The sequence below is a fragment of the Pleurodeles waltl genome, chromosome 3_1, assembly GCF_031143425.1.
Source record: "Pleurodeles waltl isolate 20211129_DDA chromosome 3_1, aPleWal1.hap1.20221129, whole genome shotgun sequence".
Taxonomy (NCBI): Eukaryota; Metazoa; Chordata; class Amphibia; order Caudata; family Salamandridae; genus Pleurodeles; species Pleurodeles waltl.
This window is the reverse complement of record NC_090440.1, coordinates 1,171,982,221-1,171,994,771: the sequence shown is the minus strand read 5'-3', so window position 1 is coordinate 1,171,994,771 and position 12,551 is coordinate 1,171,982,221.

The window sequence follows — 12,551 nt, the reverse complement described above, 5'->3', positions numbered from 1 at the left end:
TTTGGCACTGGCCACAGTGTGAAGGTACTGCATGACCGCATGTCTTGGTGGCTCCAAGGTAACTTTCTCAGTGTGCCTGAAGTACATATGTCAGTTTGTGAAGGCTAAAAATTGGCTCCTGTGAATATCTTCTTCATGTGATCTTCAAAGGTCTAAAGTCTGCCCACATGAAAGAGGTTGCCTAATGGTTGTATACCCTGGGAACTCCAGGGTCTGAGGCCTACAGGTATCTGGAGGCTGTGGGTGACCCTCATAGAAACGGACAGGGCATATGGGATGGCCCTATTTATTATACCCACGCTTCTCTGAAAACACCAAGGTCTGTGGTTATATAAATCTGTTAATTGAAAAGACAAAATAGTGTCAATATATGGCAGGACATCACCAGTTCTAACAATTTCGCCTTCCTCTAAAGTTTCTTCTCCAATCTCCCTCTCTTGTAGCACCTTCATTTGCCTGGCCACGTTGTACTCTGCTATATTTCACTTTTTAACTTTTTTCCATGGCAGTTTATTGACATCTGAGGGCTCTTGTTTCTTATGTGCAACTTGGTCGTGACCAATATTGCTAAAGATGGTTTAGCTGCTCCTAAAGGCTTAATGAAGGTGATTTATTATTGAAGATGACTTGAGAGAAAAATGGAAAACACAATTTGTACTGAATTCTCTCAAGCTTGAGGACACACTGGGCTTCCTTTAAATCTCTGGATTGTTGTAGGAACATCTTGAAACAAAGTTATCCAGTCGCGATTATACATGATTTCATTACTGTTTCTGGGAATCTGAATATCTTTGATCTGGAAAAAAAAGTACTTTGGCTAACACCTCTAGGTTTAGTTTTAATTATTTAGTTTTTGAGCTGGTATGCAGAGAACGCTCAATATACGTAGGATGGAAGTCATCATGTCCCTGTAGAATATGCAGAAATAGGATGTGAACCTCTGATCCCGTCCTATTCTGAAGTGTCTGTTTTTTATGCAAATGTTATGGCAGCTGCAGTTTTCTCCCTTATCTGGTTTATCGAGGATCATTCCTTTATGATCTAGCACAGTCTCTCCCTGAGCAAGATCATCATGTATATGAACTTGATATGTCAACATCAGTGACGGCTCCTCCGCTATGGCTGAGAAGTGTTGCCTCCGGCCAGCAACGGCAGATGCAAACCTTTTACTACAGAATGATGATAAACTATGTTTATTACTGTTTTGTGGGAAAAGGGGTGGGGCATTGGGGATGACAGCCATGAAGTTGAAGTGCTCAGAGCTGGCCAAACACACATGCACTCTGTGCTCTTGCCAGCGTAACACTGTGTTGCCGGGCTGGAGAGAACAGGCACAGCCTCCCAGTCTGGCTGGGAGCAGCCTGGCTGGGTGCTCCCAGACAGTCTTAACGCTGCTCTGAGCAGTGTCAGGAATGGCCGCAGGGCAGGCTGAGAGCATGTACCTGCCTGCTGAGGAGACAGAGGAGTGGCGGCACAGCGTGGCAGGGAGGTAAGTTTTTTTTTTTTTTTTTTTTTTTTTTTTTTTTTTTTAATAAAATGTTTTATTTAATTAATATTCGTCCACCCCCGCGCACCACCTCTCCCTCTGTAACCACAGTGAGATGCGACTAGTCAACATGTTCCATGTTTGTGTCTGTCATTTGTAGTGTCTGGTCCAAGTATCTCTCCTTGTGATTTGGCAAAGTTTTGCCTGCGTGCAGTGTTATCTATCTTCACTTCCTACCGGAGGGTCTGATTATTGCTTTTCATGGTGTGGGCTTGTAAATCAGTGATCAACATATTTTTCTTGAGTGAGAACAATTGTTGGTGTGCCAGCCAATTCTTTTCTGTCCGATTTTGAGAAGACAGAAGAACCTTAATCGTCTAATTGTTGAGCTTTCTTATGGCCCTTGCTCTAGTTTAAAAATGTTAGGTGCCATTTTCGAGGATGTAATGTATTATTTGCTTAGTTTCAGTAAAACATATTGTAGGTTTTACTGGTTACATTTATTTTTTTCCACCTCCTGTTTTTCAGCAGGAGTTTTACAGTTTTCTCATTACTTAAATGCCAGAATGGATTGTGAAAAAAGAACACAGGAACTTGCCGAATTGTGTTTGACTCGGCACCCAGAGACCATTACTCTAGCTTTTCCGTATTTGACCCTAATTAAATGACAAATTATGCGCGTGACGTGATGCAGATATATCAAGTTGTCTTGTGGTGACACTGGTTGTCAATCTCTCAATGGCCCTAGTCATCGCAGAAGCCGCCATCTGTTCCTACTAGGTGTTTTGCTGGAATCATATTTTCTTCCTGGACGAAGCCTGGAAAAGGAGGTCATCAGTTTGATCATAAAGGATCTCTGCTCCAGCCACTCCCCCATATTGGATGCTTTTAACAGCCTGAGACCTACTTGGATTTGAGTGTCCAGCTTTCTCTCATAGTATTCCAGCAAAATATGTGTTGCTCACAGTATTTCCGAGAATGACCTGCAATCTTTTTTGTCGAATCGATCTCGAGCACTAGAGGATTAAACAAAAAACACAACTAGGTCAATAAGTAAAATCATAATGAATCCCCGGGTAACCTGTAGGTGAGACAGTGATACAAGAATAAGCTATTTCGGGGAGGTGTGGCCAACCATCATGGCCGTGTGGACGTGAGCCACTGAGCCTCCACACTGTAACCTACAGATTTTGCTATGCCTGGCACCTAGCAGCTATCCTCAGACCTCTAAAATACTGTGGGAGATGGTCCGATCCTACCTGCACAGCGAATGCTTCGCTCAGTTCTCCTAGGGTGCAGGAGACCCCCCACTGCTGGCAGTTGCTCGCCCTGGGGTCCTATTACGACACAGGAGCATCTGTGGTGAGGCAGCATCTACGGAGCTTGCAAGGCTACCAGACCAGGCTCCTGGCTGCTGCAGGTGACCTAGACCGCATTTGACTGCAACCCGGCAGTAGGGAGAGTGGGGAGCCTGCCATTCTTTAGGAGAAGTGTTTGGTGTGGCCTTGACTAAAATGGCGGCGAGTGATCACAGGGCACATTGCCCCCCTCCCCCCCCCAATAGAGACCTGAAAGCGGGCCCAGACCGCCATATCCTGAGATGCTCGAACTTCCTATGCATATCAACTGAAACAACCAGATCCAAGAGACATCTAATGACTGTGGTATGGCCTTGGACCTGAATGCCTAACTTTGATATGGGGCCTGCGGGGAACGTAGGCCTTCTCCTCCCTGAAGCTCGACTGTGAATCCTAACTGACCTAACAAATAGTGATGCCTTTGTGATTCACAGGGTCCTAACTTGCTGCATTTTGGTATGTCATGGTCTGCATCCCTCTTGTGACTCCGCATTTGCCTGCACAAAGGGGGCCTCCACTGGAGGGACATTAGCAGCTTCCTTCACACCGCCTTGCCCCATCATCAGGAGCACACCTGGGGAACAGTGGCACAATCTGGTATCCTGGTGATTTCCTATAAGGCAAAAACCTGGAGGCACTGGCGCAACAACGTCTCTCTTCGATCCCCTCCATTGCGGCTCCCCATGACACTGATTCTCCCTCCCGTTCTACAGACACTGGGACAGTAAGCTACTGAATCATCCTGAGCCTTAATAGTATTGGTGATTGCTCTCGCTATGTTCCTCTGCTCCTGCAATTTAGCCTTCGTCTCCAGAGAAGCCTGAAACCAAGAGGGTGTCTAATTATTTCCCATTGGCTGAAACAAGAGACCCAGACCCTGCCTCTTATTAAAGGACAGCAATAACCCTGACTAAGGAAGATCTTTGCTCCTCCTTGCGAGACCTTAAAATAGAACTTGGAGAGGAGCTTAAAGCAGACATGGCTGCCTCATTAAAGGCTTTCAGGATATATGTCAGTACCTGCCTAGCCTCTCTTCAAGCTGACATACTCTGTTGGTGCACATACAGTGGACCTAGAGACTGTGGAGCAACAGTTGAGACCTGTAGAACACACCACTTCCCACCTTTGATTCCAGTTGACAGTATACAAAGGCAAGGCTTGGAGGAGAGGACTGAGGGCCCGGATCTAGTGGCTTTTGTTATAGGCATGTTCTCAGAGCCTGTGTGGGGCCTGTCAGGCATTGCAGCGCCGGCCTGACGAGGAGCATAGCCCTATGATGAAGCATGTCACCGGAGGGTGAGTGAGAGCTCTTGCTTTGAATACTTTGGTCTCCTTTGATTGCGGAACCACTCATTTTGAAATTAACCTTCTTGCATTTTTGGAACTGTGTGTACATTATTTGATTTATTGATTGTCGGGAGCTTTACACACGGGACCAGGAGTCTCTCCTCACTGGACCAGGAGTCTCTCCTCCGAATCTCCCACGTATGCCCCTCCCTGTTGTTTTTTTTTTATGATTTAGTGTAGCCTCCCGGCTACGGGGCTTTTTCTAGTACACCCCGATAGACTATATCTGGCGGTGAACATGTCGGACCTACAAGGTCTTAGCTTTGATGACAGCATGGTACAGGCTATCCTACAAACTCCATCCATCCTAGGGGATGAGAGTAGTGGTCCCTCCAGTGGTACTAAAGAAGATTGGACGAAGTTGTCGGCTTTAAAGAAGGAACTCATCAAGACCGTTCTACACGGTACAATTATGACAGAATATCTTAGGGACAATATTTCTCCAAACGGTCTAATTGTTACTAATGTCCCAAGGATTTTCCTACAAGACTTACAATTTCGTTTGGATTGGTCACAGATTTCATGGAAATGTACTCGTGATTGGTTGATCTTGATCATAAATACCTCTAAACGATTGGCGGACTCCATCACTATTCAGATCTCCATTACTGAAGCGCCCATGAATACCACGGTCCAACTTTCTCAGTTTAAGTCTCGCTTAGCTGAGATCAATTTGGAACTCGAGTTTAAGGAATACCTTACACAACAGAAAATTAATAAATTGCAGAAGGATATCAAACGCTTTAGTAGGGAGAAAATGTATCCCTATACAAAAGATGACTATCAATGCGAGGGAGCTTCTGAGACCTCAGATGACTCAGATTCCCCGCAACGGAGGACCCGTACACCACAGTACAGTTCTAGCTCGGATGATTGGAGCGGTGATGAGGGACAGAGGATGAACCGGAATTGCTACATTCCACCTACTCATTTCAACTCTCCATTCCCATTCCAGCAGATTCCACAGTGGAAATCTATGCCTTGTTTTAAGCCGCAGCCACAATACAATTTCAATCCTTTTTTAGGAAGAGGCCGGGGCAGAGGCAGAAACAGAATGAGAGGCAGGGACGTCCGCTGGGCACAGGAAGAACCACAGATGGTCACCAGAAGTCGCAGTGTGACGACACAAAAGAAACCCTAGTTGTAAATCTTTCCAGTTCCACCCTAACCCCCCGGAGATGGCAGTACTAGAGAAAGGCCTAGGGTTTGTACCTACCACTAAGGAGGATCAATTCAGACTACATTGCGAGATGGCAGCTTTGTTTCGCAAGATCAGATTACATTTTTTCTTCAAAGATCGCCCACAGTTGGATACTAGGGGTGATACCAATTTAAGAAATCCATCTACCTTTACGCCCCCGCTACCACGGTCCCGTTAGAGGTGCTTACCTTTGAGAAGGCGGTCCGTCACGAAATTCAACTCCTAGAACCTCCTAGGGCTTTTCAGAATATTTCCAGGTTGGAACGTGCAGCTATCCATTCCTTATCACATAATCCAGACATCACTTTAAAACCTGCAGATAAAGGAGGTGCGATTGTGGTTATGGATACAACCTATTATAGACAGGAATGTCTTAGGCTACTCAGTGATGAATCCTATTACCACCACATTTCAACCGACCCGACCCCACGTCTACAACGCACGATCCGCGGAAAGATAATAGAAGCAGAGTCAGCTGGATGGATTACTCAACAAGAAGCTGAGTTCCTGGACACGAAGAACCCTAGGACTCCGTACTTCTATTGTCTCCCCAAAATCCACAAAGATACTCCTCCCCCAGGCCGCCCGATAGTGTCCGGGATTGGCTCTCTTTTGGAACCCTTATCAATTTTTTTTTACTTTTTTCTACAGCCTATTGTCCAGAAAACATCCACCTTTTTAAAAGACACTAAAGACACTCTGGTTCTACTTAATGATGTTAATGATGCAGGTACCACAGACACATTAATATATCTAGACGTGGAGGCCTTATATACCAATATTCCACAAAAAGCAACTCTTGCTGCCGTGGAGGATATACTCCTGCCCGATACTTGGACCTACAACACTCCAGTGAGTTTCATTATGCAATGTGCAAGTGTGGCCCTCCGAGAACTTTTTTCAATTTGAAAAACGTCTCTTTCATCAGATACAGGGCACTTCCATGGGGAGTACTTTTGCGCATAGTCTGGCCTGCTTATATATGTTTGCCTTTGAACGACGCCACATTCTTACCGCTGACCAACCATTCTTTTCCAACATTAGACTGTGGCGTCGGTATATAGATGACATTCTAGTGATTTGGAAGGGTAATGTAGAACAAGCAATAGCTTTCACACAGTGGGTCAATACTTTGGATACCCATCTTCATTTCAGTTCTACCATCTCTGATAGAGAGGTATCCTTCCTTGACCTACGAAATACACTCCGAAATGGGTACCTACACTCCTCTGTGTTCCAAAAACCCACTGATAGGAATAGCCTTTTACTTTACAGCAGCCACCATCCCAAGGCACTGCGAGATAACTTACCTTTTGGCCAGTTCCTTAGGATACAACGTAACTGCTCAGACAAGAGTGACTTCCACACCCAAGCAAATACGTTGTGTCGTAAACTTTGCGAACGCAACTATCCAGCAACGAATATCAGGCAAGCAAAGAAGAGAGCCAGCAACATCCCTAGGGAAACATTGCTGACCAACAAAACTCGCACACAACAATCCAGGCTGACTTGTGTGACCACATTCACCCCTCTGAGTAACCATATTAAAGGTATTGTTCGTAGGCTTTGGCCCATCCTCACAAGTGCAGGTGAAACACTAGAATGCCCATTATTTGTCTTTAAGAGAACCCATAACATCAGAGACCTAGTAGTCCACACGAGACCTACAACACACCGACCCTTTGACAACACGGGTCATAGTCAATGGCTGAAAGTTAAGGGACACTACCCTTGTGGTGGATGTAATGTCTGCCCTATGACTAATAGTACTCAAGGAGTGGACCTAGGCGAACCCAAGACATGGCAATTGAGATCTCATACCAATTGTCGCTCGAAGGACTGTATTTATATGATCACATGTCCGTGCAATCTGAAGTACATAGGTATGATGACCAGAATGGTGAAAATTCGAATCAATGAACACCGCAGCACCATTAGATGCAAGAGGTCCTACACTAAACTGACCAATCATTACATTGAGAAACAACATACTCCCGATGATATTAGTTGGGTTGTTCTAGAAACCATTAGAGATAACAAAGACTGTACAACTAGACTTTTTGAAAAGGAACAACGGTGGGTCTTCAGGTTAAAGACCCATATATCTGGACTTAATGACGATATTCAGTGGACTAGTTTTATTCACTGAGAACTATGTCCATGTGCTTTTACTACCTTGCCCCTTCTTTACATCGTTCTGGTATTTTTTCATAGCACAGGAAACTCTTCCTGTTCTAATATGCTGATTTTCTAACGTGGGTCCAACTTTATTCCAATGATTAATGTTGGGATCTTTCCCCCCCTTTTTCTACTGTTTAGTAATTTTGACATCTTTTATGTAGACCTTTTTTAAAATGGCTGACACATTCTGTTGTCCTTCCTTTGTTTCATTTTCTTTGAGTCCTTTTTCCATTTCTGACCCCTCTCCTTTTTAATTGCTTCCTAATTGGTTGCTCCCCATAGTTCCAGGGACTAACAGCAGGCATAGGTGGTCCAGAATTATCGGCTCCACTGAAAGTAAGTGCCCTCTCGGGAGCCCGGAAACCTTATCTGATCAGATCTCCTATTTAGACCATACTGGATTTTTCAAGCCTGATGTTTCCCCCGATGAGGCCCTACCTTTAATATTTGGAGGGTAAGCATTGTGGAACCTTCGCCAAGTGGCCTTTTCTTACTTATTACTGTTGTACCTTTGTCTCATGGCACCTTTGGGATTCCTCACAAGTGTATGGGGTAATATCTCAGGATTTTGTAGACACATCACTGTTGACGACAATGTAATGCTTAGACATTGGTTTCTTTCTTTCCTATTTTTTCTAGGTTTTTGATCTCCCTATTATGGGAACCGTGTGTACATTATTTGATTTATGTTCTCAGAACTCCTGGGTAAGGAAAGACTGGAATTGCTGAAAGAGAGGGTCCACAGGGTGGGCACACAGGTTCCAAGAAATGGGAAATGTCCTAGGGACATCCTCATCAAGCTTCACTCCTTCAAAACTAAGGAATTTATTCTAAAACAGCTTGACAGAGACACTCATTTCAAGGAGGGATGTGCTCACTCTCAGGATATCACTCCTGTTACACTAGCAAGATGCCTCCAATTTAAACCTGTAACCAATGCCTTACACAGAGAGCGCATCAAATACCTCTGATCCTGCCCCTTTGACATCACCTTTGAGTTTCTTAACAAACTACACCACTTTACGGATCTTGAAGATTTCTACCCCCTGATGGGCCTCACTCTGACTGATGCTCCTCAGCCTGACAAGAATGGAGGTGAAGCTTCTGGGGATACCAGGGACAGGGTTCCTACAGGCACATGGCAATCACAGACAAGGGCGAATGTGCTGACAAAAAGACGACTCGGGTTGATCATATTACCTCCTTGGTGCTTCTCTACATAGACATTCCACCACTTAAGACTTTGTTTTTTCGCTAATGTCTGTCTCTGCTGTTGAGACCTTGGGCAAGGTATTGGTCTATGCCTAAGGCATTTTGCACTTGGCCATCGCACAGCAGAGAATACATACTGCATACCCAACTCTCCCCGTGCTTCACAAATCACACTATGAGTAAGTTATATTTAACAGCCAGATAACTATGCTTCAACTGAAGAACACTAGCAGGTTTGAGTCCACTACATCCCAACCGCTTTAGTTACACACAACACTATGCCGTTGTTGGGAGGCTTTCCTTAGTTTGCATTGTGTATTGTTTTTTAGTTTAATACATTAGATTCATTGTGTTTTCCTAAAACGGAGAGCTGGGCAGACCGAGGAGACTCTTACGCTCTTTACTTACTGATCTTTTGGATGATACTTAATGCCTTATCATGGAACATCAAGGCTTTAAATTCTCCACATAAGCGCCATCAACTTTGGAAATACATTCTCCATCGGCACCTTGAGTTTGTAGCCTTACCAGAAACACACCTTAAGCAAAGACCATATGCTAAAACATAAAATGTATCCCCTGATAGGTAAATCATCAGCCACAACCAAACACAATGGAGTTGCTTTGCTCTTCCATTCTTCCCTAAAGTTTCAAATCACTGGTAGTATATCAGACAAGGAAGGGAGACTACTGATGGTCAAAGGTTATATAAAAGGCCGCATTTGCACCATAGCCACAATATGTGCCTCCACCTCAGGTTAATCTGACTTTCTACTCTCCTCCTTTACATTGTTGGGCGAATTTGCTGAAGGAGACGACATACTCATGGGAGACTTCAATCTCATTTGGGACCCTACCCTAGACAGCACTCGTCCCCATAGAACTCACACTGGCATATTCACTCAAAGCACAAATTTGGCATTACACCAATTAGGCTTACTAGACACATGGAGGGACTCACACCCCACTACACGAGACCACACCTTTTTCTCGCACTCACACCGTACCTATTCTAGATTGGATCATATCTTTGTCAGCCAATCCCTACCGCATACCATAACAGCAGCCACAATCCACACTATCATTCTTTCAGATCACGCCCCAGTGCATTTGATATTGGACTGGCATGGTCTGATGCCCATTTCCTGTAGGTGGTTCTTTCCAAACACCCTCACTTGAGATTGTCTCTTCTGTGATGAGTTGCGTAAATCAATTAGAGAATATTTCAACAAACTGTAATCCAACTGGAACAGCAAGCCAAAAGGAACCGCACCTCCCCCTTGTCCAGTGTCTCTTTATGTTGTGCTCACAACCAAAGTGCCTGCTGCTCCAAAGGGCTCGATCAAGTAGGTCCACATATTATGAATGGAGGGGCACCAACAAAATTCACAACAAATGTCAGAACATCCAAATATGTTGCTCCAGTGCAGCTTTTATTAGTTTCAATATGTCAAACGGAATTTCATTGGTGCCCCTCCATTCATAATATGTGAATATTTCAACAAACCTCCGAATACGATTCCCTCAATAACTTTAGATGCCTTTAAGGCAGTGGTTGGGGGAAATGCATCCCTGACTACTCTCACCCAACAGAAATCTCTGGAACATCAGCCATTAGAAAATGAAATCCAGCCAGCTGAACAAGCTCATAAACCTTGACCAAGTCTGGCCCTTCAGAGGAAGGTTAAAGCACTAAAGGGGAAAATTAAAGCCTCTTTGCTAATAGAGCAGAACTAAACCTACTTCGCCTTAAGAAAACTACATATAAACAGGGCAGTATAGTAGGCACATTGCTCGCGAGGCAACTTCAAGCCGAACATGAACAAGAGTATATTATTCAAAGGCAGGGGAAGATGTGAGACCCCGAAGTGGGGTAGGTTCAAGCATTTTGAGAATTCTAGGAGCACCTTGGAGCCAACTTCTCATGATGGGCAATTAGCTTAACTAGATGAGGTTACATTACCCCAATTCCCTCCAACCCTTCAGGAGTCCCTGGACAGCCCCATTACGACTGAAGAGGTCCGGATAGCTATTGATTCCCTTAAGTTACATAAATCACCTGGCCTCTATGGGTTTACGGCCCAATTTTACAGGACTTTTAGTTCTGATTTGACCCCACACTTGACAGCCTTTTTCAATCATATCGCGGAGGCCCAAGTGGTAACTTCCTCCATGGGAGAAGCCTTGGTTTCTGTCCTCCCTAAGTCAGGGAATGACTTCTCCTCTGCACATCCTACCGACTGATTGCTTTACTTAACTTTGATCCCAAATTGTACACTAAAATACTTGCTAACCTTTTGGAAGATATCATACCAGAACTGATTCATCCGGACCAGTCCGGTTTCATAAGGGGAAGACAGACCCACGACAACTTGAGATGTGTGATCCACTTGGTCAACAAGGCATCTAAGAAGAGCATACTGGCAATCATACTGGTGCTAGGCGCTGAGAAAGCCTTCGAGCCTGTAGACTGGCCCATCCTCTTTCATACGCTTCGTAGATGTGGATCTGGGGATTATTTTATCTCCATGGTTCTAGCAAATTATAACTGCCCACGATCTAGTGTACTAGTTGGCTTCAGATTTCTTCCACATGGTGCATGGTACGTAACAGTGCTGTCCTTTCTCACCCCTATTATTTGCCCTTAGTATTGAGTCCCTGGCTGCCATGGTAGGAACAACCCCTTCTATTCAAGGACTGTCTTTCGGCTCAGTGGCCAATAAGCTCTCCCTGTTTGCTGATGACATTTTGTTGTCCCTCACCTTCCCACAGACCTCACTCTTGGCCCTCCATACTGAACTCTGGCGATACAAGGGGGTCACCGTGTTCAGGGTCAACCTACATAAATAATTTCTGCTCAACCTGACGATCCTGACAGCAGTCATGGAAGGCATAGCGCAGCCTCCCCCCTTTAAATGGGTGAAAAAAGAAATTACACATTTGGGAATCAAAATCACTCCTAAAGTAACCAACTTTTATAAGGAAAACTACCCTTCCCTAGTACGGGACCTAAAAATAGATCTTAAACGATGGGCTCCTTTGTATCTACCCTGGTTAGACTTCATCGATGCGGTAAAGAGGATGGTGCTCCCACAAATCTTATACCTTTTTCAAGGACTGCACATTAAAGTTGGCAGGGATTTCTCTTCTATCTACCGTTCAGAGATTACAACGTTAATTTGGCAGAACGGCAGAGCCCGGTTATCACACAAGCTAGTGACATTAAGCACGTCGGCAAGGGGGCTAGCCCTCCCAAACCTCACCCTCTATTATAAAGCCTCACAATCACGGGTCATATCGGAATGGTCACTTAAGGAGTCCGAAAAACACTGGCTCCACGTGGATAGAGTGGTGGTAGGGCAAACAATATGGGATGGTCTGTGGAAACCCAAATAGGATCCAACCTGCAATGCCTGCTTGAGCACCTTGACTAATACTACTTTGAAGGTATGGGATAGTATTAATCCGACACATGGCCTGATGACATTCCCCTCTCCCTATGCACCTGTAGATTACAATGCGACCTTAGAACCAGCCTCTCTCCCATGCGCCTTCCTTTTGTGGCAGGAAGAGGGCTGCCTCATCATATCTGATGTTCCATGGGTGGGCTAACCTCACTATCAAAAATTGCCTCCCCAACTTTCACCTGCCGGTTTCTAAAATATATCATTAACCTCAACTGAAGCACTGGGTATTTCAACAAGCTCTGCAGCTAGCAGCCACAAGAGACCTCAGTAGGTAATCTTGCTGCTCTAGTCACTCAAAC